Source organism: Anomalospiza imberbis, chromosome 4 (genome assembly GCF_031753505.1).
Source record: "Anomalospiza imberbis isolate Cuckoo-Finch-1a 21T00152 chromosome 4, ASM3175350v1, whole genome shotgun sequence".
NCBI classification, from domain to species: domain Eukaryota; kingdom Metazoa; phylum Chordata; class Aves; order Passeriformes; family Viduidae; genus Anomalospiza; species Anomalospiza imberbis.
The window spans coordinates 29,214,612-29,241,929 of record NC_089684.1 but is presented as its reverse complement, the minus strand read 5'-3'; the positions used below and the strand labels follow the sequence as shown (position 1 = coordinate 29,241,929).

Sequence of the window (27,318 nt, the reverse complement as noted above, 5' to 3'; positions counted from 1 at the left end):
CACTATGAAGCTGTTCTTGAGTTATTCTCCATTTTTAATGGCAATGAGTAGACACTGTTGACTTCAGGCATTGAACTAAATAATTTAACCATGATAGTGGCACTAAATATAATTATGTCATGTTAAAATGCAAGGTTATAATCTGCTGTCATTGTATTGTAATTAAGGCTGTAAGGACTCCTCTACCCTGCACAGAATAAAAGCAAAATAAAAATTAAAAAATAGAACTACAAAATCTTCACAGCAACAAGGGCACATCACTAAGAGCTCTGATTTTATATCTTTTCAAAATGAGAGTTTAAAATGAGAACCTGCGGCAGGACTAGAGACATTGCTACAGCAACAAGGCAGCAGTGTAGAAGTGCATGGCTTCAGTGGCAACACAGGTTGTCTTGTACCCTGCATGTCAGGGGATAAAAGGCTTTGTGTCTTCCTCTGCTGCCCCAAGGATAAAATCCTTTTACCTGATTCATAAAAAGTGATCCAATCTCACAAAATGTCTTCCCTGCTTGGGAGTCCAGAAAAATACAGAACAGATGACTCAGGGGAGAGAGTAAGTTATCCATTATAAACACCTTCCTCTTCCTCCCCAGTATTTGCAGTACAAATGTTTAAGAAAAAAAGCATCTTACTGCTGCTTGTAGGGTAACATTAGTGACATTACTTGGAGAGGGGCACAAGAGCTGCCTTCCACACTAACCAAATATTTGCCATACCTCGGTACAGCACAACAGTATCTTACCACTTACACTGTGAAGAAGAGTGTAGTGGTTGACTACAAGTAGTATATGTATATGACAATACATTTTGCAAATGTAATGGTTGACTATAAGTAATGTAATATGTAAAGAAAGATATGGAAGCAAAATCCTGGTACATTCTCCTGCATATTTGCTGAAAATGTGACTACAATGTTCCCATTATGTGTTTATAACACAGTTCAGAATCTGAGGCAAAGGGAACAAAAATGTTCTCTCCAGTACAAACACAGGATTGAAAGACATGGACAAGGTGTACAGGGCTGTAAAGTCTCTCGGTGAAGCCAGGCTGTACACTGACTGGTGTCGTGGGCCCAAAACAAGGGGAAACATTTATGGCAGGCTGTGCCAATTCACACAGACCATACTCAAGTCCCAGAGCCCATTGCTGACTCTTTCCTTCCCTCTTCTATGAATAAATAAGCAGACTTGCTCTTCCTCACAGCGTGTGGCCAAAACACTGGCATATGCTGGCATGATTTCCTCGGACAATGTTCAAATCTCAAAGTGCTCTAAAGAGTTTATAATTCTTTTGGACAACTTGGGGACTCTCCATGGTCAGGAGAAGGCATTCACAATGAAGCTGTGTGTGGCTTTTAGAACTTTCTGAAAAGAACCTGGTAGGTTCAGGCTGTTGGTGAGCAAAATTGTACTTCTGACAGGTCACAAAACAATTGAAAGATTTATAGAGACATGGCTGAAGGGTTGTACTTGTGAAGGAAGGAGAATAATTTTTTTATTGCTTCAGGGAAACATTTTCACTGAAATGAATTACTGTCATGAGAATCAGAGTGATTTAGCTAAGAATTTGAGTACTCCACTAATGATCTTTTCTTATAGTATTAAGAATAAATGTTCCATGGCCTCTGGCTCCAGATGAGATTACTGTGACACAGGAGCTGCACAGGGCAGTGCAGAGAAGGAATGTGAGCAGGTGCCACTATGAGGTTCTGTCCCTGGGTGGTCACAAGATTTATACCATACTCTTTACACCCCCCTGTAGCAGAGACATGTTCTTCCTGCAGAACAGTAAATCCCAAAGCAAGCCATCAGTGTGGCCAAGAGAATTGTCTCCTGTATGCTCCTGGACACCTATAATGGGGAAAAAAAATTAAAAGGAAAAAATCCCAACAAACCATCATTCCCAACAATTTACTGCTCCATGGATCTGGTTGGAAGATTTCCCCTTCACACACAACCATTTCCTCATCCAGTGTGGTCTTGCCAGACCTGAATAATCCACTAGAAACTCTTGGATACAAATAATCTGAGAAGTGCTCTAGAGCACATCTGCTTCAGGTATGTCCCAGAAAACATGATGCTTGCCACATAATTGTCTAGTGTCCTGTATGGAAGTCCTGCCTTTTGTCCCTCATGTCTCTCTCAGAACAGGCTGCCTACTCATGCAGAATTCATGGTGGCTGTTTGAAGAGGTCATGTTCCATAGTGTTTTAAAACAGCACAGGTCAAGGCTGGTAACATGATTTGATGGAGCCTAAAAGGTTTGTTCTGCAAATCTTTTGCAGTGTGCCTTGTTAGGGCTTTTTAAGATGAAGTCAAGCAGACAACACATTAGGTTTTGAATGTCACATCTCACCAAAATATATCCAGCTGCAAAATTGTATCTAACTTTTAGAAATATTATTAACATGCAGACAGCATCTTTCCTGGCATGAAATGATATATTTCCTTACCTCTTAAATGAAGCATAATCCAGAAGGTATAATTGCAATAGATGTGAAGTAAACTTGGAGCTGTGGGTCATAAATCAATAAATAACTCAGCCTGCAGCCTCATGGTTTATTGATTCACAAGCTGTTTATCCCCCACCACCCACAATATATCCTGTGTAATATGCAATTATTGCTGAATTATCCCTTTTTTGCATGTATGTAGGCTTAGACATCTCATCAGAACAAATACATATTGCAAAGATACAAGAATCCCAGCAAGATGGCTTTGTTGTCTTTCTTAGTTTTATAAGTGTATTCAATTCATTTGAGCCTTATACAATCCTCACCCAGCGTACTCATTTGGTGATTACAATCACAACATTATGGTCATTACTTTGATAATTTAGGACTTGCAGCTACACAGACAGAGCTGCTGCTTGAGCATGTGACCATCCAGGCTTCTGATTTTGGGATGTATGAAGGGATATTCCGAGAAGTGGAAAGTGATTCCAAGCAAGACGGTGGGAAAGTGTGACCAAATTGATGATCTGCTCTGTTTGGTGGCTGAGCCACAGGAGAAGGTGGCAAACCAAGCAGAATTCCAGAATCTGCCAGAGAGAGGTCAGTCAATGGTGCTGTACTCTGCCATCTCTGATGCATGGAAGCCAACTCAGCACGGCCACTATGAAAAAAGGTTCAGGATCTGCTTTGTGCCAGGAGAAAGGCAGCTCTACAAGGGGTTAAGAGAGGTGGAAGAAGGCTATAGCACAGGGCAGAAAGGGGAAGCTCTCCTCACCCTCTAAGATACTGTTACAGAGTAGGTTTGGGGCTCTGGGTACCTTAGACAAAGCACATGAGGTAGAGGAGGAACCTATGCAAGAATTCTTGCCAAGGTCAGAGACACCACCCCCTTACAACGAAACCTGCAACAAACCAGCTCCCAGAAGAAACAACAGTGAGTTTTGGTCACTGGTGGTTTTCTCTTGTGTGGAACAGAAGTGTTACTACAGGACATGAGAAAACACGATGCATGCCTCTGCTCTTGAGATGGTAAAAAGAGAAGGTTTTATTTCTGACTCCGACATTTATAGCTTTCCAAAGATGACAGTAGGTTGGAGCGTGAAAGTGCCACCTCTCCAACGACACTGGACAAACTACTAGTTCATCAAATTTCTCTTCCTCTATGAAGGAAGGCAAAACAATAAGTTATTTACAGAAAGTTGTGTGAGAAAGTTTGCTACAAGAATGTAAACTCAGAAGGCTTTAGAAAATCTTGAAAAATCAGGGCGACACAGAAGCATCCTTTTGCAGACAGGACCCTCTTTTCAGGGAGGTTTGCTGCCTCCCTGGGGCACAAACTAGGTGTTTTATCACAAGACTGAAGAGCCTATCACAACCTTCAGACTATTATTAATTTCTACTCTTTCATATGAGTACTAATGATGCTGCTAAGGGAGGCACCTACCTGGTGGATGAAGGGAAGATGGTGGATAAAGATTTTCTGCATTTTAGTGACAAGTTGATTTTGCAATTAGTTATAGTAGACTGATTTATGAACCGTGTCAGCCAGAAGAAATCCTATTTTAGCTCCAAAATTTGCAGTGTCATTCCCTTTTCTTTTAATTAAATGGCAACGATTTGTTTTATGACCAATATGGCACTATTTAATTGACAAATAGTACAATATTTTTTCTTTTTGTTCCTCTTGGAAGAGATAAAGACCTCATTACTCATCAGGAGAAAGGGCTTATAGTGCTAGCAATTACAGAAGTCTACATGGCAATGGGTCAGAAATGCCTAAATCATTATGTGTGTCTGATAGTAACATTCCTGAATTGTTACAGATGCTGAAAATTTTCAATTCCCAGAGTTAAATCAGCTCTCAGTATCAGACAATCTATGCTTTCCTCACTCAAGACAACAGGATAATGTTGAGGGAAGACCAAAAATTTGTCACATGTCCTGTTTTGTCTAATTTTCAAATGGGGGCACGGAAAATTGTATGCAGAACAGTGCATTAAAATTTTTTCACATATCACTGATATACTAAAAGAACAGAGATTTCTTGCCTAACTGATATATAAACTTTCAGGTACTCCACCTACGTACCTGTATGCTTGAGTGAGGGTCTGATTCTTTCGTATATGCATCCAAATGTGTAAAGATCATTAGTGATAGTGTCTGTCATAGTAAAATACTTACCTATTCCTCATTATGAGTTTTGAGATAAGCAAGGGAAAATATAAGTTATGTATTTACATGAGATATTTTGATTTATTAATTTAAAATAAGTTTATTTTATCTGAAAATTTAAAAAAGGGCTGCACTGCACCATCCCTTCTCCAGATATCCAATATATGCATTTCTGCATTCTTACAGTCTTTTCTGTGGAAAAATTCTTCTGTGTTACAGCAAAGATTCTGAAACCTAAAATACATGTAAGCCCAACAACTGGCATCAGATCAAGCACTGAGAACTCCCCTATTCTTGACTGTATTTTATTTTGTGTTTGAATTGCATCCAGTAATGATAACAAGGACTAACAGATTGACAGATGAGATTGTGTGATAGATAACTTTCAGTTTGTCATCTTGACAATGCACAGCAGTGAAACCAGCTGCTATTGCACTTTAATGCATTGCTTGTTCTGTCTTATTTATTATAAGCCATGCACAAACCATGCACATTTTTTACAGATATAAACATTTCTACTTATGAAACTTGTAGGACAGCCCAGAGATGGGCCAAGCTCAAGAAGCACCAGGTGCAATAACTGTTGATGGATTTCTGAAATCCATCATGGAATGAAAGAGCATTTGGCAGAAGAGTCATTCTTTGTATTTGGTTGGGTAGCAGGAACAACCTGAGACTGAGGGCAGAGCCACTTGAGATAATGTGTAAACAGTTTGTAACAGTGACAGGGTAATCAATAGCCTTAGGGTGGATTCACACAGCTGGTTACCCTGCATCTGCTCAGAGCATGGAGTGAATAATGGAGGCTTCTCCCACCACTCTTATCCATCCACACATCTCCATTACAGCTGGACAGCATGTGTAAAAGTTATTTTATGGGAAGCTGAAAATAAAAAGAGGGGAAAAAAAGCTACAAACACCCAGCTACAAAAGAAATCAGATTAGGTACGTGTCACTTTGTGAAGTAAAGCTGTCACTCACACAGGTTGAATTCAGGAAAGCTGCCACTCATCCTGCTGGATCACAGGTATAAAAGACAGCATGCTTTAGACAGTCCAGACATCAAGTCATGCATATGCTATGCATGGCAGAGTGAGTGGAAGAAAGGACTGGCAAGTGTGGGACCCCACTACTGCATGACCCAGTAGAGCCATTGTTTCACATTACAAAGGACTGCTATCAAAGCATAGAACCTATAATTAAATCATACTAAATACATATTGAGGTCAATGAACTTTATCAAAAATTTGATTATGTTTGCTACTTTCTCAATCAGTTGCTATGCACTTTAAACCTTGCTTTTGTGGTTTTTTTTTTTTTTTTTAGAGACTAGTATTCCATGCAACCCAATTAAAACCTCTTGGGCAGACCTGTGATATTGACTTATTTTATAAACCCCTTTGGAGCTCAAGTATTGATTGTTGTGCCTCATTCAAAATACTGACTTTGCATAATCAATGTCATCTGTACCATAAAACGATCAAATATTTTAATAGTCACATTATTGCTGGAACTGTGATGTGTTCCTCCAAGCTTAAAAGTGAATTTTTGTCAGTGCTCAGAGCCTATTTCTACACAGAAACAGCCACAGCATTGGAGAAAGGCTTAGTGAGATTGATCTGTAACCAGCAGAAGTTTTACATCTTCACACTGTGGGAGTGGAAGCAAGGGGCATGTATGGAAATAAATAAGAATCAAATGGATTTGCAATTTTAATTCCACAGTTTCATTTGAAACTAAGATGGATTTTCACCCAAGTTGCAGTCATTAGAAATTTTATATCCAGTAATATATAATATTTTTAAAATATATTCATACTATCTAGAAAAATTGCTTCCGAATACTCCCACTGAAAAAGATCACCACTACAAGCCTAAGGTCATTCTGTCCCAGTGAGATTTATGACACTTTTTTCTCCCCAAGAACAATGTCACTGCACTGGAACAGATTATGAAGAGGAAAGATGATGATTTAAACTACTGAAAACTTCAGTTCAGGACTGGGTTCCCTTTTGTGAAGATGTTCCAATAAGTCACGGGACTGTATTCAGCAGCAGTTTGATCAAGTTGTCAGGATCTAGCACAGTCCTCCTATGTCATCTCTCCTGCCAAAGAAAAATACCATTCTCCATTTACACTTCACTCACTGGAAGTACAGAGCTCCCAATGCTTTTAAACAGTAACCCAAGCTCACATGCACCATTTGAAGCTTATTAGAGACACACTGCAGCTGTGCTATGCTGATCCATGCAAAGGGAGAATAACAGCAGACCAAAACAAATCAGTGCCCTGGCTTTTAATTTTTTCTCTATGATAAAATGAGATTATTTCCCATGGAAAAGCACTTACTGATCAAAGGTTTTCTTGTCTTGTGAGGTCAACAAGGCTAGCAGAGGTGACACCATTATTCCTTTCCTGGAGGAAAAACCCTTTTCTAAGGCTCCAGTTGGAACAAGTTCTCTGATAGAGAAGTATTCAAACTCTCTGAAATGTTTGTGCTAACACAAAAGTTGGTAGAGTGCCAGACTGATCAGCTAAGCTATAGAACATGGCCTTCATGTTACAGAAATACCAGACTGTGACTCAAACTCCAGTCTTCAGAAATCTGCCTACTGAGAAACTAGACTTGGACACTAAAGGAATGTGACAAAAGTCCATGAGGTGAAATGTTAGTGCACTAAATTCCAGCTATGTTGAATACCACAGCCGTCCCTGTGTCAGTTGGTACTTTGTGGAGGTTTTTCCCATCTGAATTTATGGTTACTATTTATATGAGAACCAAGAAGAGAGAAGTATGAACAAGTTCCAGAGAGATTATTCTCACAAGACTGCCATGCTAATGCAGGTTATCAAAAATTCAAGGCAAGGGGCAGATATGTTAGCCATGGAGATTGGTTTGGCTTTTTTTACTAACTGTGTCATTTTGAGTCATAGAAAGGATTTAAACAATAATTGCAAGTATGAATCACAATGCAAACTCAATTTCCTATGAAGAGAAGCAGTTTTATGCAGTGTAATATTGTATGGGTAAGATAATCACCTAAGAACCAGTAAAACAATAATCTGCAAACTGTACAGCTAGGGAAGCATAAAGATTGAATACCATTTTATGTGTTTTAGCAAATGATGGCTCAATGTATGGCATATATCATGTGATTAAGACAAACACAGAGAGTGCTACCGAGAATTTGTGGGTGCTGCTTAAAAAGTGCTGTTTTGTGTTACAGAGAAAGTCAGTAGAAGTTATTACACTGACATAGCCCTGGGAAATTTGCAGAATTCATTCAGTTCTGCAGCTCCAAGTCATGGCAAGTAAGCCTTTCAAAACCTGTCTTCTACCTGTCACCATCACTTACTCTTTCCTTAATTGTTTATATACAGGAAATGAAGTAAGAGGCCAAGAGAATACCCAAACCTGTGCTCTAAAACTATTGTTATTAATAACAATCACACTGCATATAAATATTACATGGTGCTTTTATATTAGTAAAGACAATTATGCTGACATCCTTTGAGCAAAGGGAAAAAAAAAAGGAGATCTTTAGCCTAGAGAAAAGAGGGCTGTGGGGGGACTTCATAGCAACCTTCCAGCCTTAAAGGGGACCTTACAGGAAAGATGAGGAGGGAGGTTCTATTAGGGAATATAGTGACGAGGAGTAACAGATTTAAACTGAAAAAATGGATAGATTTAGATTGGGAAGAAATTTTTTACTATGAACATGGTAAGACAGTGGAACAGGCTGCCCACAGAAATTGTGGATTCTCCAGGCTCAAGGCCAGGTTGGATGGGGCTTTGAGCAGCCTGGTCTAGTGGAAGATGCCCCTGCCCGTGGCAGAGGATTTGGAACTAGATGATCTTTAAAGTCCCTTCCAACCCAAACTGTTTTATGGTTCAGTGCCTCTAAGACAAGAGTTAAGCTGTGAAATACAGCCTGCCAAAGAATGTTGCAGAAGCTAAAAATGTATGTGGATTCAAGAAGCAATCAGATATATCCAGGGAAGCAAAGCCCATAGAAGATATTAAATGCAAAGACATAATTTCCTCCAGGATGTACCTCAGACATTGACAAGGATGCAGGAGAGAATTCTGGGGACACATGACATTCCACAAGTTTGTCCTCTCTTTTCCCTGGTATCTTTCACTGGTCACCAGCTAGCAACTTCTGATATTATTTTGCCTCTAAGTCCTGTTACTTCAGTCAAAACACATGAACAGATTATTTATTCCCTGTTTTTCCCTTAAATTGCCATTAGTCTTGTGCTGGTGCTGGTCATGTCTTTGCCTGGTGCTGACTTGAGGCTGGAGTCAGCTGCAGCAGAGGTGGCTGGCGGCTGCAGAACATCACAGAGCACTTCTGCACTGTGCTGTACTAAGGCAGTGCAGTGGGAATCTTTTCTTGCTGGAGAGTCTGCCCTAAAGACTACTCTGCTTCATGGATAGTATCATGACATTTTTTCTTCCAGCCTGTATTGAACCTGTATTTATGGCAGTGACTAAGATGTCTCTGAAATTATTTGAGACTGCAATGTTAGGTGCTGCCAGGGAAAGAAATCATCTTGAAGTCCTTTTGAGGAGGAAGGACACCAAGCCATACAGGTCTGGGACAGCTGAGATTTGGAAGCAAGGTCAAGCCTGCTATTAGAGAGGGGGACTCTCAGCAGATACACCATATCTGCTCCACAGATTAGATTTTGGGAATTGTGTCATGGATCTCTGACACCCAGGGTTTGTAGGGCAAGGGTGAGGTCTGTCCACAAATTATTTGTAGGAGACTAACTTTTAATTATGACAAGTCAAGGACCTAACAAAAAGTGCCCTTCAAAATCACCAATACCATCACATGAGCATGGCTTTCTCCAAATTCTCTCCAGTCAAGTGCAGGCACAGTCGAAACAGAAGGACTATATTGTAATAGGGGCACACAAATATAAGCCTCGAAAGCACACAGCCAAAGCACTGGGATAAGAGAGTCAGAGGCCTTATAGCTACCTGGTTAATCTGTATCTTTCTTTCCCAGACACTATATCAAACTTAAGACTGAAATGATCCAACTACTACTGACAGTTTCTACCGGAGACATTTAAAATAAATAAGCTAAATACTCTGCTATCCCATACATTCACAAGGATTACCCTCAATTATATTTGTCCAAATAAAATATAAATGGTACTGACTGTATAGTCAGGTGTCATGTTAAGGACATATACAGGAATTATTTGGCAGTTCTTGTTTAAAAGAAGGTCTAAAAGCAGAAACGAAAGGAAGGGACTCTTTAGAGAGACAGATCCTGTCCTCCAGGCAGCAGCAGCAAGGTCATATCCAGGCTTAACAAATAAAGAAGTGTCCATTCCTGCAAAGCTGTTGCTCTTTTTGTGAAATTACTGCCTGAAGTTAGTTCATCATTATGCAAAGAATAGGAGCGTGCTGTTGCTGCAGTCAACCCTACCCTGATTCTTGCAGCATTCACTAATACCAAAATCTCTCCTAAAAAAAAGTGCAGACATACCAAATATTAGGAAATGCTTCCTAGAAACTTTCTTCTGAAGCAAACATGGGTCCCTACCCACAGCAAATATGACAGTCCTCAATTCCTCAATAAAATACCACAAGAAATCTGTTATAGACCGGGAATCTGAATCCACAGTCTTCTTTATGAGTAAGATGTGTCTTTTCATATCTTCCTTTATCCCATAGAAACAAGGGAAAAAAAAGGACAGAAAATATGTCATTAAAATTTACACAGATCTTGAGTTATTATTAAAAAAAATCCAAACCAAACAGAAATTCAACTGTCATCTGTCAGTGTTGAACATCTCAGTGTTGAGCAGATGGCTACAGCACAAGAAACTCATCACACTATTTATTAGTAAATGGAAAGGCATTTGGGTAGCAATCACCATAATCATCATTTTCACAAGCCCTAGAAATTGTAATAAGCTTTTAGAGAGCAGTTGACTTTACAACATAATTGAGAATGCGTATCTTTAGCTTATCCACCCAAAAGCTAAAATGTCACTGCATCTTTAACAGGGAGTTTGACTACAGATAAACAGACCATTCAAAACAGACACTCGTTCAGAGAAAATTCCCCTTGCATTCCTTCCAAAAGTCCCTGAAGTTAGTAATACCTCCAGAAGAATTTCATTCAACATTATGGGGAAAAATCGCTTATCTTTTTTTCCTTTCTTTTTATTTATTTGTCTTTATGTAAATTTTGTGTCCAGAATGCCTGCTATTTCACCCCAAAGAGCAGAATTTTTATCTGTTCTCGTTTTTATTTAAATTTAAATTGCATATTTTGGAATTTTCCCTGGAAAACATCAGCTTGGCCTGTAACCAGCCTGAAACCAGCAGGTGGAGCCAAATCTGCTTCCTATACACTAAATTAGCACTTGTTCTGGGTGATGAAGGTGTCTCCATCATGTAGGTATTTTTCAGCTGGACAAAAACCACCTGGCTTTTCCTGCAGAGCCTTCAATCATATCTCACCATTATCACTGTCACTGTATTTAACTGCAGCAGGAGTGTATTTCTGCAGGAAACAGGCTGAGCATTTCACAGCAACAAATATGTCAAATGCCTCTGCAAGGACTCGGCTAAGAACTCAGTGCCAGGACTGTATACCCAGGCTGCTGATATGCGTATGGCCCCAGATCACGCAGGCAGCCTGGCAAGATTTAAAAGCCTTTGAGAGATGAGGTTTTATGCACCCTGCTGCTCTACACCAGCACCCAGCTCTGCACCAATGCACACACAAGAGGCAAGATCCATGGCATAACATGCAGCAGTAGGTTTTGAAGTGGGGGGCAAAATTTTCCTCCAATGTCTCATTTATTTTGGCCTTCCCTGCTCAGAACGTATCTCCCCAAAGGCCTTCTTATTGTTTGACACCTCCAGCTGAAGCAGCTGCATTTGCAAGTGCTCCCCTCACTGCCTCAAGCAGGAACGAACTCACAGAGATCTGCTCTTCGGAAAAGCAGCATGAGTCATGTTCAGATGCAAAGAAGCAGGGCGACTAGCCCACACTGTCTCTTGAGACACTGAGACCAGGGACAGGGAATTCTGACCTTTGCAAAGGAAAGTGAGAGTGGATTCTCAAAGCCAGCAAAGCAGTGGGGATCAAGATTCGGAGCTGAGCCAAATAAAACCCAGGGCCCTTGAAGATTTGCACAAGAAAGCAAGGAAAAGCTGGAGGGACAGAGGACCCTGAGGCTGAGATGGTGACATCTCTGCCAGAGGTGACATCTTTCCTATATCCCCATAATTATGGGACCAAAATGGATAGGTGATTGCTTCAGCTCTTCCAAAGGAAGAGAAGATCTGATAGGGAGCACGTGGGGTTTTTGTCGCCATTTCATAAATTCAGCCCTTGGGCAATATCCAGACAGAGCAGAAAGCACTGTCAGTGCAGAAAGACAGTGCAGAAGAGGCAGTGTAGAAAGATGTGAGTTATGGGTGATGGGTTGCCATTCCTGAGACAACTTGGAGTGGGACCACAAGGTTGTTCCTGGAATTAGTTCTTAATTCCAGTTCTATTCCCGGAATTAGTTCCTTAATTGTGATTGCTTCTGCTTTGGCCTCAAGTCTATCTGTGGGTCCCACTAACCTAGCTTTGGCTTTCCAGTCCAACTCCACTCATGTCCCTGGAACTCACAGAAATTTATCTAAAATCCAATTGTGGAGCAGAAGAATCTCACTGTACAATGAGACAGGCAAGTCTCTGGTACAGGGTCACACTGAGTTCCAGATTCAAAAAGAAGATAGAACTTTCAAAGGAACCTGAGTTAGAGCCTTTGATACTACTCAGAGTTTGGGAAGGGGCAGGAAAATCTCGTTTAAGGCATAAACTATTCCCTCAGTACAGCAATGATGTGAGTTCTCTGAGAATATAGGCAGGGTTTATTTAAATAACCTTTGAAGTGGATGAAATTAGTTGTCAGGCAGTTGGACTAGAAATTCTATTATTCTATTCTATTCTATTCTAGTCTAGTCTAGTCTAGTCTATTCTATTCTATTCCATTCCATTCCATTCCATTCCATTCCATTCCATTCCATTTTATTCTCCTGGTTGGCCTGGATCAAATTCAAGACCCAGGTAAGGCATTGTCCTAGCTAGACAACATGTCCAGATATGTTACTGTTAGGCACTTAGATTTCAAATTCCAATCTGAAATAAAGATAAGATGTGGACAATAAAAAAGTAGAGTAAAAATAACAACCCAAATCTTTGGCTCTGGACCATCTGTGTAATCAGGAAGGATAAGGAAAATTAGTAGGAGCTGCTCTATCCATTTTAATAGGTTATTTGGAAAAATATGGTAAAATATCAGGCCCCCAACAATAGCTGCATTTTCAGCAGAGTTTGGAGTTATAATCTGTGCTGTGTGTAAAGTGTATGAGTAGACTTTGAGATCAGATGGCTTTGTAAGTAGTAGCTGCTACTATTTTTTAAAATCATCATCACTTCACGTATTTAACTCCATTGAACAATCAGTTTTTTTGAACAACCCCAGAAGTTTTGCTTCAGTACCAGAAGCTGCCTGCCATTGTATCTGACTTTAACTGAATGTGCATATGAAAGTCACCTGAGGTTTCACCTAAGTGCCAGATACACACAAACAGACTGCTCACAGACTAACAGGGACTCTGAATTGCTGGCAATATCCCCATGCTTTGATAGCAGCCAATGGTTGTTACCATGCTGGAGAACTATACAACTTCTGCAAGTTCCAACTTCCCTGGGAGGCCTGGGCTGATCAGTTGAGCTGCTTTCCCTTGGTTAAATGAACCAGAAAGGAAGCTGGAATGCTCAAGAGGGTTGTGTGGCATAGCTAAACCCCAGTCTACATTGCCTAAGCATTATTTATACCAGTGTTCCAGCAGTTTCAGTATTAGCTGAATCAGTGGGGATGAATTCAGTAATTTCCTTGGGCTCTGTGTGTACCATAAAACCAAAAATAGGGACTGAAGCAGCAATGGTACTGCAGGCTTTCTGCATCTGACAGATGCAGGCCTGAAAAATTCCTTTAACTGAGAAACTATATTGTTATCTACCACAGAATTTTTCTGTGCTGTAGCAAATAAGGGGCATATTACTGTTGTCTTTAAGAGCACCCAACAATTTCAGGAGAGGAGGATCAGGCCTACTTAATACCTCTGTGGTTATGTTCTGAGTAGAGTTAAGTAGTCTTCATATCTCACTTGAGCTGAAACAATCCCACTTAATTCCTGAGAAGATCCTCCACCATGTAAACAACAAAGAAAATGCTAGTTGGATATGCTAATTCATGCTTCCACATGGACTAGACTACATGTAGGAGTAAATTTTCTGGAGAGACCATAGAGAAGGAGTGTTTAGTCATAGGATAGTTATTTGAGTATTCTGCAATTTTCAGGCATTTCAGGCTCCTGCTCCCATCATACCTGTGAATAATAATAAAGAACATATTTTCAATTGCCTTCCCATGGCTTTGCTATATAAGAAAAATTGCAGATATTTTCACCACTCAACAGCAGATCCAGAGTTGGTGAAAAACTGAGAAGCAAGATTGAGGAAGCAGTTTATTGTCTTGGACTTATGATCCATCTGTGTGTTGTGCATCCTCTCCACTGTCAGCTGAACCTGAGGTACAAACCAAGCACTGTTCTTCTTTGTTTCAGAGGGATCCTGCCTCACTTACAATGCCACTCCTGTGGGTTTCCATCATGCCTAGAAGTAATGTAACCTTCATCAGGAAGGTCTTACAAAATTACTTTAGTACATTACTGCCTAAGCCATGTCAGTTCCTACTCTATTTTGTCTCTAAAAGCTAGTTCCTAGTGAAAGCATAAAGTATGTGGCAGTGCTAATTTTTTTTTCTTTTTCTTGCTCTCCCTGACCAACATTTGCCAACCCACTACATACTTTGCATGATCGATACCATATGTAAAGGTATAATGAATCAATTTTTCCATAAGAAAAAAGGCTATATGTTTAGGCATGCAGAATTCACGTGCACACAGTTATTCGACCTCATGTAAGACATAGAGCTGTAAAACCCAATTTCATATCATGGCTGATGTGATTTGACAATGTTCTGGTTCATTATAAAGATCAGCCTTTCAAATTCACTTCTCCAGCTCTACTCAAACCATGACATTCTCATTAAATAAATGCAGAGCCTTCTCTCCTAGTTCTCATTAAGGATAACAAAAATGAAGAGCATTCCCCTTAGAATTAACTCCTGAGACAGCACTGGGCATGACACTGAAAATAAGTGACCAAACTCATCAGTATCTCCAGCACAGGTAATTAGGTGGGTTGGTGGGATAGAACAGCCATTCATAGGCATACTAATCCAACACAAGCTATTTCTGGATGAAAAATTTGTATCACATTTAATATAAGGAGATCTCAGATAAAAACAATATATTAGGAATGGCAGAAGTTTATCTACCCAATAAACACCAACTCACACTACTACCCAGCCTTTTTCACTTGATGGTAATGCTGATTTTATAATTTAGAAAGATCAAAGCACAGTATTTCCTAAGGGGCTTACTGTTGCCTTTAAATTTTATCCTAGTTATACAAACATTAGGAAATATATCTGGTAATATTTGACATTTGCAACAGATAATAATTTTTAGTAATCTTCAAATATAACATCATAAGAAACAGGAACTAGAAGAGACAAAAAATAGTAGGCTAGAAAAATAGGTTAATCAAAAAATGAAAAATAGATTAACCGAAAAATATAAAATAGCATTTTCCCAGGATTAAAAGAAAATGCTGTAAGCCATAAATTTAATCACAGAGTCTATTATTGATACCTAACTGATGGAGGAAATGAATATTAAAGGCAGACATTTAATAAGGAAGAAGATATTTCAGCATGATAAATAGTCAGGTATTTATAAATCTCTGGTCACAAGTTACACAATAAACAAAAACAACAAAAGAGAAAAGGATATTAGTTAACACCTGGGAGAAAAAGAGTCACTGTAGCTCACCCTTGAAAGTGTATATGAAATTTGTAATAAGAAACTGCTTTTCTAGCTATCTGCATTTTAAACAAATCTAAAAAAATATAGGCATGCATGCATATTTTTGCATGCATAAAATATTTGGATGTAAATGTGGTTGTTGAGAAAACAGTAATACTCTCCATCTTTGTTTCTCTTTATTACTGGATGCTTTGATTTTAGAGGGTTTCGTCTGAAAAATTTCAATGCTCTTCATGATGTGAGCTCAGGAAAGCTGGAATTTTAAAACACAGGTCAAGTGTGTGATGGCAAAATTGCGAGATTATTGATGGGTTTTTGTGCCTGTTTGCTGGCATGTGAAGTTCTAGTGTAAAAGCCAGTAAGTGTAATGATATTCAGCTCCTCATGCATTTCAAATACTATAAGGAAGACTGATATTATTTTCAAATGGGGATACTGAGACACGGGAAGAGGAAAACAATTCTCTAAGGTTTCCTGTCAGCTTGCACATAGGTGTGCACAAAAGGCTGGCAGGCTTCCTGAATCTCCAATTATGCTCAGCCTTGGCTGTTTCCCAAATCAGTTTATTTGTTGAGCTGCAACTTTTCTCCAGTAGAAACAAAGCAGACACTAGCTGGGATTGGCTTTGATGATATTCTCTGCACATGTGTAGAGCCTTTTAACCTGATGGCTTTTGTCCTGACAGGAGCAGCCGTGCTCACTGCCCTGATTTAACAGAGATCTCTATGACTTTTCAAATCAAGGAGATCTGACCCGATATTTAAGTTTAGCTTAGCACAGAATTAGGACCCAAGCAAGGGTAGTGCTGACCAGAGGAAAGCCCATGGTGGGATACTTGGCTTAAATGAAACATGGTAAACTCCGGCTGCATGTCACAGAATCACAGAATGGTTGGGGTTGGAAGGGATCTAAAAGACCAGCTGGTTTCATCCCTCACCACCATGGGCAGGGACACCTCCCACAGGATCAAGTTGCTCAATGTGCCATCCAACCTGGCCTTGAACGTTTCCAGTAAAGAGACATCCACAACTTCTCTAGGCAGCCTGTTCCAGGGTCTCACCACTGCCACAGTAAATAATTCCTTCCTAATATCTAATCTAAACCTACTTTATTTGGGCCAGTGGCTTCTCTGCTCTCCACCATTAAAACTGCACCTGCCTCAGCGAAGCCTGGCTGGCTCCCACCTGATGCAAATCTAGCCTGGGCACCTGCCAGCCTAGAGATGTAAGTCCTGTTGAAAATCTTCTGCTGACAGACTGTGTAGACTTGTCCCTTCCCTTTGAAACAATGGAAACAAACGATATTTTCACAGACGAACCATCCATTAAGATTTCATTGTTCCTTGATCTCCACAGCTCTAGACTTACTGGAGAACTCGCATTTGACAGCAAAGCCTCTGAAGATATAGAAGCTATTGACCACTGTTCATCATGGACAAGCAAGCTGAACAACTTGCCAAGTTATTAGCTATAATGATGGTGATTCCAATTAGGCAAAAGGTAATCACTGTTACAAATTCCCTGCCAATTTCTGTCTTTTCTGTCACTGTGGTAAATAGGCCTTAAATAGGACTTTTAAGTCTTCAGTTGGAAGCACAGAGCTAAGTCCAGCAGGAGGCAGTTGCAATACTCTGCTGCTAAACTCAGACACGAGGGAAAACAGAGGAATTGATCCTTCTCAGCAGAGAGGAGTAATTAGTCTAATGAAGGATGCATAGCTGTGGGTATCAGACACAAGTAATGGCCTCCCTCCAACACAGGAAGTGTGCCTCTGGTACTGCAATTCTCTCCATATCCCAGTATAAAAAGGTCCTACAGGGAATGACACTGGGGTAATTGAGCAGCAGACAACCTTTAAATTATCTTCCAGTCCTATTTTCACCACACCCCCCCCCCGCTATTTAACTCTGTTACAGATTTGGCCCTTTTTGCTAGGAAATGTTGTGAAGGCAGTCTGAGACTTTATCAACCCAAAAAAGCTTCCAAAAAGAGAAAAACATGAGAAAAGACAGGCACAATGGATAAATGAGGGCATAAATGTGGACAGAGAAAGGGAAACTTTGGTAAAATGTGAAATGAGTCTAGTGGGTCTCATTTTGTAGATTGGTTGGAAAAGTTGTTACTCTTCACAATAATTCTGCACAATACTAAGCACAAGTGGTGCTGAAGCCATCCAAGCTGTAAAGTTAATACCACTATTAATGAAATGAAATGAAATTATTTTCACTATTAATAAAATTTGTGAAAAGAGTCTCTAAAAATAGGAGACTATATAGTAATCCCAGCTGGATTACTTGGTAATTTTTATATTTTGGCTAGTGTACAGCCCAAGGATTCATCCAGTTCCACAAGCCACTGGCTTTTCCTGTATCTTTTCAGAAACTATTTATTTTCAGAGGCATACAGAGCATTTTGCTAGCAGTGTTTATGAGTATGTGGAGCTTTCTGCTGCAAAATTTCCATGAAGTGCCCCAGCAGTTGGCCAATATGGCCCTGTATGAATGTTTGAGGAGAACTGAAGAACAGAGAAAATACAATTTTTGTCAGTGCTGAGAGATATTTAATGAACTACATTGTCTCTTAAAAAGTGCTGGCTGCTATAAAGACAGGACAGAAAAATCCTCCAAAAATTCATGAAGTACCTTGCCTATAAAAATGTTGCCCTCTGTCTCCAGGTTACTTATAGATGATTCAAACTCTTTTAAGATATTTAAATCTACTTGTTATTTTTGTATCCTGTCTGCAATCATTGTGGATATATTAAACTCTCACAAACATCAAATCCTAATGTTATTGGTTCAATAATTTCTTGTTTCTCTAGTTGCCTTTCTGAAGTTCAAATCATCCAAGTAGCTCTAAATAGGTGGGTTTGCAATTTATTTTTTCTGGTTGTTTAAAAAGGGCAAGTTTAAGTGTCTCTAAGACAGTATTTTATAAATTTCTTATATGTCTTTTCTGATTTAAATATCTTGATTTCAATTTGCATTCCCAGTACTTTTTCACCTGTACATTTCCCAGATACCAAGTCAACCTGGTTCATCAGTTTCAAAAGGAAGTAATGTCTGAATTTTGCTTTTTATATCCTTCAAAAACTACCTGTTACAGCAGATGATCAGGAAAGGACACAGTTGCTCTGTGGGTATGGAATCACTAATACACTCATACTTTCTCAAGTATAACCACCACCTCACCTGTTCCACACAAAGGCAGAAAAGGCAAATGGCAGTGGCCATGAAGAGGGAAATTTGAGTCAGCAGAGGTAAACAGTGGGAGAAGGCTCACAAGTAAACTTCTCATTATGTTGCCTTTGTATATGTATGACCTACAGAGTTATTGAACAAAAGGATTGTTTTTTTTCTTCTTTGTCTCCATAATATGCAAAACTGAATTACAGTAGTATTTGTTCCTGTCATTCTGCTGTGGTGGTTTAGGAATATACATGTCATCACTCCTCAGTCTGGTTTATGTGCCCACTTCCATGCAGCTTTGATTTATATTAATTTTAGCTGTACACAATCATTGAGTTATATATTCTTAAGTAGATGAAAATTCTTTTGTAAAGTTGACAGTCACTCTGCATGCTTTTGATATGAACTTTCCCATGAAGCCATTAAAACTGAGCTGATTCTGCCACAGGATGTGGCACGGACTACGTGACCTTCCATCTCTGAGAGGTGAAATCTCCATTTTGTTGAAACTGGTGTAAAATAAAGCAAGAGTTGTTCCATTGAGCTCAGCTCATTCCTGACTCTCTTCAACAAGTCTTTCATATAAGCTCTGTTTTCATTTTTTCTAAGTAAATATTAACCTCTCTCCTTCTGAAAGAAAGCTGAGGCTTTCAGAGTATAGAAGACTGGATCTTCCCCTCTGATTTCAACAAACAGTAACTTTGACCTGCTTAGTGTTGTTCACTTCTGCATGAGATCTGTGGCCATGTCAAATTCACCTGCAATACTCAAAATAGTTATGTTTGTATACAAGAAGTAGCATTCTTCAGTTAAGCTCTTTTTTCCTAACTTCTGAGAATGTCAGATGTGGGAGAGCTTTCCCTTAGTGGAAGAAAAGGACAAAGGAATGACAAAAATAACAAGCCAAAGGGAGAGACAGCATACTTAATTAAATGAAAAAGATATACTGCAACAGACTGCAGCCCCCTGCTTCACAAGCTCACTACTGAGTGAGATTAGTGGTATCCACTAATTTGACATGGCCTGGGGGAAGCAGAAGGGTCTCATTCAGCACAACATGCTAGAAGGGAAGATTAAATTGCTGAAAAACTCGAGTGAATAATTTCCATTCTCTATATGCTGGCATCCCTGAGACAGGTTCTGTTCTTCAGGAAAACCATTCATCTATATCTTGTGCTCTGTCTGGACCAAGGCAGGAATGGGTCTCCAAACCTGAATGGAGATCCAACTGCAAAAATCACCACATGGTCATGACTTATGGCCATGCATTGTGTTCTCTGCATTTTGCAAAGTCCTGTAACTCAGCAGATCCTAGCAGCCTGACTCCTGAGCTAGGTGGGATCAAGGACAAAATCAAATCTATAATTCCTTTTTTTGGGTTTTATCCTTTGTGATGATCTCCAGGGATTCTGTTCCAATAGTGCTTGAGACTGTCTTCGGGCACACAGAAAGGATGTTTGCAGTGAAAGGAATTTAAATCTAAAATTACTTTCCATTGAAAGCTGACAGAGTTGAAATCTGTTGGTTTGGGAGATGTTCCAAAAACCATTTTTTTGCAGGAACACTTGTAAGAGATTGGTATTTGAGGAAGATAAAGCTATTTTCTCATATGTGGCTCAGCTTTGTTAACATGACAGTAAAGCCAGAAGAAGCAAAATCCAAGAGAAAAACAGTTATGTTAATACTCTTAAAAAAATCACATGCACAATCTTACAGTTTATTCCTTAGTATTCATGGGATAAATCACTACAGATTTATTTGATGGGAGCAGACAGGATGCTAGTTACTGTTTGAATAGTCCTATAGTAAACTGTTATTAAAAGAAAACTGCAGAAGAAAGAAATCAAAATCTCATAAACTAATTGAATAGATTATTCAAGGAGAAGGAAAGAGCCTTGATCTCAAAAATATTTAAGGATGCAGTTCCATTCTTAAGCCTGCTGAGCATTCAGCCTCAGAAAGATGCTCTAAATACTCCTCTATTGATTCTTAAACAATACATTGAAATTTTAATGACCTTGCCAGCAAAGGACTTTCTATCTCAGATGTCATTGACATAAGTACTGAACTAGGAGTGCTTGAAAAGGAGTCAGACCAAAATATGCTGGTTGCCAAGGAAATGCCAGTGCTCCCCATTTCCCACTGTTTGTCCAGGATGAACTGGGAAAAAAGACAGACAATCACATCACTACAGTCTCCTTTCAGGTAGATCTAGAGAGCAATGAGGTCTCTCCTATAAGTTTGCAGGAAAAAAAAAGTTTAAATGCTCTAAAAGGCGACGAAGCAACATGTCTTGGATAGAAGAATTGAAAAAAAAAACACAGAAAGTTTACCTTAAGATCAGGTATATTTTGTTTTCTGTCATTGAGGATGTATCCTTGTAAGAAGCTCAATTATCTCTTGCTTTAGTACAGTTTTGCGTGGCTATAACTCAGATCTGTGGAAATCAATGGAATCACAGAAATAGAAAAGTTGAAGAAGCACAATGACTGATGCTACTGGAGTTTTAGAAAACTCTTCTCAGCAGTGATCAAATGCTCTGACCTTGGAGATTCAGCATGGAAAGGAAAGATTCCAATTCCAGGATGTAAAAGGCAGCATCACCTTTCTAAAATTTATGGTCTTATATTGCTGTTGCATTTTTCTAAATATAAAAAAGGGAAAATTCAGATAAAGTTACAGAAGCAAACCTGCTGTATTGAACAGACTGGTAAATGCCCTGTATTTGACCAGTGAAATCTATATTTCCAGCCCTGGAAAGAATTCCTATTGATTCCTTTGGCTCACACGCTGTGTGTGTTGTAGTGGATGGTTAGTATGTGGAAAACCAGGTATGCACAACACAGTGAAATGGGTATTTTGTCCATTTTGTAAAAAGTGCCTCTCCTGAATAGTCTCTCTGGCTGTGTGAGTTGACACCATCAGGCAGCTGGAACAACCATAGACTCATGGCTCGAATGCAAAGAGGAAATTTATTTTCACTACTTTGCTAATTGGGGGATCCCTAAAGAACACCTGGGCAGAGGTACAAAATCAGAGATGCAGGCACCATTAAACTCAGTCCATGCTAGAGGATTACTGACCTGCTATTCACACAGGCTAATCAAGAACTATTCCCAGCTGCAAGGTCACCTGAACAATGTACAATCCTCCTCACCAGTCTTCTGCTTTTTAACCCAGCGTCCCCCAGTGCTGTCCATGTTACAATGGGGAGGACTGCAGAAATCCCCACATCATAACTTGAACAGGTACTTTTATAGCCCCCTTATCAGCAATTCCACCACTATGTGTCAGGGAATAATTAAAAAAAATTGATTCCGTGTATTTCATACCTGAATACGTAAGCCTTAAATCTCTCCCATGGGCTTATCATAAGTTTCAAAGGAAAACACAAGTAAGTTGCAATGAAGAACAGATTTTAGATGTCATTGGAGGTCTTTAGTGAGGTATGTTTCATATATAAGGTGCCCAGTACCCCTACACCTCTTATTCTTAAGCATAAACTACAGGCTCATTTGTCTCAATAATTCCTTAACTTAATCTGTTACTTTTGCTTTTTGATTGCTTTCGACTTTTTATTGCCTAATTCCTTCACTCTGTAAGAGTAGGAGGCGCACGGTTAATGTGAATGGCAAATACCAACCCTAATATGAAAGAGCTGTAATGAAAAACTGTGATGGATCTATCCCTTGAAATCAGACTTTTCAATATATGTGACTTCAGGCCATGTGCTGCAGGGCTCCAAACCCCTGTGCCTGAATCTGCCCCTCTTGTTTCTTCAGTTCTGTTGAGTTAAATCAGCTCCTGGCTTCCCCTTTCCAGCTTTCTGTGAAGCAGCTCTGCTGCTGCCATGAATTGTTTCTTACTGCCCCGAGTGCCTGAGAAAAAGGACTGATTCACCACAGTGCATTAGAGGAGCAATTAGACACAACCCAATACTTGGCTCTGGGGAGCATCTACGCTGGCAAAATATCCCCCAGCAACTCTGCTTAAAGGACAGAGTAAAACAACAGAGACAGTGAGTGAACAAGAGAGAAGGGAAGATGTAGACTTTAAAGGAGTGCTGGGAAGAGGGTCAAGTATCACTCTAATCAATAGCTACATAGAGCAGGAGACTAATGGAACGGCAGAAGGAAACCAAGGCAGTTGAGTCAGCATGAGGGATTTAATGTGCTGTGATGAACATCTCTGGTGCCTGTGCCATGGCTGATTCCCAAGGCAGAAAGGTAACAGCCAGCCTAGAGCTGACCATGCAAAAGAAAGGGCCTGACTTCTCAGTGGGACAGCGTGGGGTCAGGGCCACCTGCCTGGCACTTCCTGGCAATTTGGAAAAATAATTCAACTGAGACAGAGGAAGGAATGCCAAGCTGAGAAAGTATTTTCTGCTTCCCTTTCCTTGCTGGTGTGAGGGGCATTGTCCACTGAGGAAAAGACACCACAGAGCTGAGGGAAAACCAAAGTTTTGTTTGCGGAGGTTGCTACAGTTTTTGGGGTTTCTAATTAATCTCCCCTCCCCCCAATTTTTAAAATGTAATTCTCAGAAGTGCTTACAACATTAAAAACAAGGCCTTCAATGAAGTTCAGAATCTTTTGTCTGAAAACTGAAATGTGCCTTCTTCACCAAAGAAGAAAGTCTTGAATATTTTAATACAGTAATACAAACCCTAATGCATTTCACAAATGCAGAACAAACATCGTGGTGGGACAGCCAAAATTTTACACAATTTCCCAACCTTGTGTTACTTCACCTCCTGATCTGCCTTCCTCAGAATACTCCACTAAAAAATGGATGCATGCCCTGAGCAGACTCTCATGTCCGCTACTACTGCCTACTCCTTAGTTAACCTCATCCTGGGACTCTTATTCACATCTCTGACACACTAAAGGATCTGACAAAGAATGAGGGAAAATATCAAGTTCTGAGTAACCCTTTGATTGGCCTCTGTAACCTATTCTTGATCAGTACCCTCTTATGTCTCAATCTGTGGAAGTCATAAATTGAGATATCAGTGACAGTTGATAAGGGGGTGAATTACAAAATACTGTACAACTTTATGTTTGCTTACTTATTCAAAGTAAGTGAATGGAATGTCCAAAAAGCAATCAAACTAAGATTTTTTTGCATAGACTGCTTGAATATTCAAGATGCAAGAAAATATCTCTTGTTTTTGCCTTTCCTTCAATAGATTTCACATCTTGCTGAGCATTTAAATCCTACCTTCTCCTGACAGGGCAGAGATTTTTCACTTGGAGTAGATCACACAGATCTTTACTTCCATTGCTTCCTTTCCATGCTTCAATGAACAGGTAAACAGTTAATGGTGATATTTGGAAGTCATCAGTGGTGTCTGAGTTAAAGCTGAAAGTAGCTGTTCATTAGTGCTTCAAGCTCTTGGCATACTTAACCATATATAACTGCATTGAATACCTTCAGATCATATTTTCAAGGATTTGTTTACAATTACAGCAGCTAGAGAGACTTCATGTCAAACAAAAAAATAGAACACAACTAAATATGTGTGAAAAACCAAGGAACTGATTCTTTTAACATACATGTTCCCTTTTACAAGCCATATAAAAGGCAGTTTCCACCAAAATTCAAGTATAAGAACCACTCAACCATGTACAGGTATTTAATTATGTATATATATTTTTTTCTTTTTTCTTGTAATATTTTTTCTTTTTCTAAATGAGATACAAATATTTTAATTGCATGGGATAGTTCACTAGCATTCTCTCCTCATCTCCTTTGGAAAGGTCTCAGTCTGGAGAACGCCTTTTATTCAAACTGTATGAAAACTCTTTGACACAGAGTCAAGGCACAACAATGATAAGACATATTATAGCATCACTACTCATTTCAGAAGAGGAAAGTGAACTCTTTAATCTGAAAGTATTCCAATATCTTGTAAGTGACTAAATTTTACACAGAGCGCTTCTTTTAATTAACTTTACTTGGTTAGAAGGAATAATCAAGGTAGCTAAAGTAAAAATATAAGTCCTAAGGCAAGTTTTATGTTGTGTCCGTCAGCTTGTTTTTAAATCAACAGATTACATAAATTCCTTCTCTGTGTGAAGTTTTACTTTAAAGAAAGTCAATTATAAAAAATAAATTGACTTGATGTGAAGTATTAAAATATATTTCCTTTTCCTTTTTTACATTCATCAAATTTAGAAATCATACCATATAGAAATGTGGTAAATAGGTGTAGAATAAAAGTCTTGTTTTCCAATGACAGGCTCTTTTTCATGCTTATAATCACAAAATGCATCCCCCTTAGAATAGGCTTCATAAAGAATCCCAAATGACATTACAGATCCTCACTTTTTCTTGACCTAGGCAGAGGGTCACAGCCCTGGAAGGAGCACTGTGGGAAGCATACTGCTGTGTCTCTGAAGCATCCTAGTTAAGAGGTTGAAATAAACACCTTGAATTTTCAGCAGGGCTGCACAGGTGGAAGCACGTGCTTTGGGGACTTGAGCAAGTTTTCCTGCTTTCATCTTGCAGCCTATGTAATGTTTTAACTGAATCACATTTTGACCCTGTATTCCAAGGCCATTCTAAGTAGGACATTTCCCCTTTTGGTTAAAATTTGAGTAGGAGGTTAATATATTGCATTTCACTGCTTCAAAATTTTGGGTCTGGAGATCTTAAGAATTCTGCCCTCACCATTTGCAGGTTTGACTCTAGGAATTCTGCTTTTATGCAGGGCCTGTTTTATAAAATTTTCAATTCTGTAATTTGGACACCACCCAGCATCTCTGGTACAAAGCAGAACACAATATCAGTGTAGTGGAGAGAACTTAAAAAACTCATTTTATCATCTCACTTTTTATGAAAAATATCAAACAGAAGTGATACTGAATGCAGAGATCTCTTTTTCCTTTGCAGAAGCTCTTAGGCATCCATTTGAAAAGCCCTTTACAAACTTTTATAGCAGAGAATTTCAAAAAGGACCTGGCAGACCAGAACAGAACTGCAGACAGGAAAAACTACCAAAATGCTTGAATTTCTAAGAGTCTTCTGGAGGGAGTTTTGAGAGTTCAATTACATTACTGAAGTGGACAGAGGCTGTACTGTCACTCGAAAAATCTGGAGTTGGAATGGCTTTTTCCTTGCTATCCATGTGTCCTGGGAGTGCTGGGAAACTCCTCTTCCCCTGATATGCAACACTATGACAGGCTGAAATGAGGAGCAGTGCTGCAAGTCCCTTCTAGGTTCTACTTGTGCAATTTTTCAAACCATTCAGATTCAAGGGAAAAGTTATTCTCCCTCTTTTTAGCCATCTGAAAAATGAAGCCTTTCATCTAAGCTGCTACTCTGAGTTCTCCACACAGTCCACAGCAAGAGACAATCACCTCTGCTGAGCTTCCCCACCTGTTTTGGCATCTTGGAGCACTTTTTTCCTGGCTTCAACCTGCTTGTCCTGCTGCTAGCCAGAACCAACAGCAATGAAGTATCATAACATGGGTGTCAATCCATCCTCACTGCACTGAGCCAATGTCTCTGTGCAACCTGAAAGGTTGATCAACAGCTGTAGCAGACTTCCCTGTATTTGTATTTGTTTGTTTGCTGGCTTGCTCGTTTTCCTGTAAACTCATTAAACCTGACATTCTACAGAAAAAAAAAAGTTTATGAGATCATATTGCATGTGGAACTGTGTCATCCAGTTTTGAGCTTAATAGCCCTTAAGCCATAAAATAATCATGTGCACCCCTGCATTCTGTCACTGCCTTTGCTGCTGGATACATAAAACCTATCTCGGTTTTTGGATGCTTTCAGCTTTATGACCTAGAGCTGCAAATTAGCAGTAAAAGTGTATGAGACATGAGATTTTTTCCTTTTATTTTTCTCTTACATATCTAAGGTATTCTCCCACTCAAGAAATTCAGTGGAAGAAATAGAAAGGGTCTTTCTCATAGAGGGTCTTTAATTTTTTTTCTTTCTGCTGTGCTCAAGAGGCAACAAAAATAACAGTGTACTCTCTATTAAAAAACACTACTTTCCCATCTAAACTTCCACTATTTCTTCCAGCAAAAAGAGGAGTTATAGAACTCTATCAAACCCTCACCTAGAAACCGAACTTCTGCATGCAGGTCCCCAGAGCGTGACCTGCACTTAGAGCTGTATTTGCTGCACATCCCCAATTGGAGATGTAATAGTCAGACATTTATGAAAAGCAAATGTGGCAATAAATATTTCAGGTAGAGAAAAGTGCAAGGGCATTCCATTGTCTCATTCTTGGCTTACAACTAGCCACAGTATCACAGACTACAATGTTGAGCTTGCCCCTGTGCTTGCATATTAGCACCATAAAAGATATCTGGATAAAGTGTTTGTAGGTTTATTTGAAACATTAATGCTGATGCCCGACAGCATTATCTGTACTGTTTATATGACTATAAAATAGGTTTATAGCGATACAATTAGTAATGCTGAAGTTAGATAGCATAAATGGTAGTACTGATCGTACCACTATAAACTTATCTTTATAGTGACATAAATGAACAATATTTGTGT

At 39.4% G+C, this 27,318-nt stretch overlaps 2 long non-coding RNA genes across 2 annotated transcripts in view; one reads left to right on the top strand and one right to left on the bottom strand.

Moving 5' to 3' along the window:
* Positions 1-1,735: 1,735 nt before the first annotated feature.
* LOC137473384 (uncharacterized) overlaps positions 1,736-27,318 on the bottom strand; it is a 46,522-nt gene continuing 20,939 nt past the window's right edge. The window contains exons 2-3 of the long non-coding RNA XR_010998749.1: positions 14,128-14,333; positions 1,736-1,850 (exon numbers count right to left, since the gene is read on the bottom strand). This is a non-coding gene — a long non-coding RNA (uncharacterized lncRNA). The remainder of the gene's footprint in view (positions 1,851-14,127; positions 14,334-27,318) is intronic.
* LOC137472509 (uncharacterized) lies at positions 16,966-26,209 on the top strand. Its single transcript, XR_010998238.1, has 3 exons — positions 16,966-17,109; positions 24,029-24,104; positions 26,081-26,209. It is a non-coding gene; the product is annotated as an uncharacterized lncRNA (long non-coding RNA).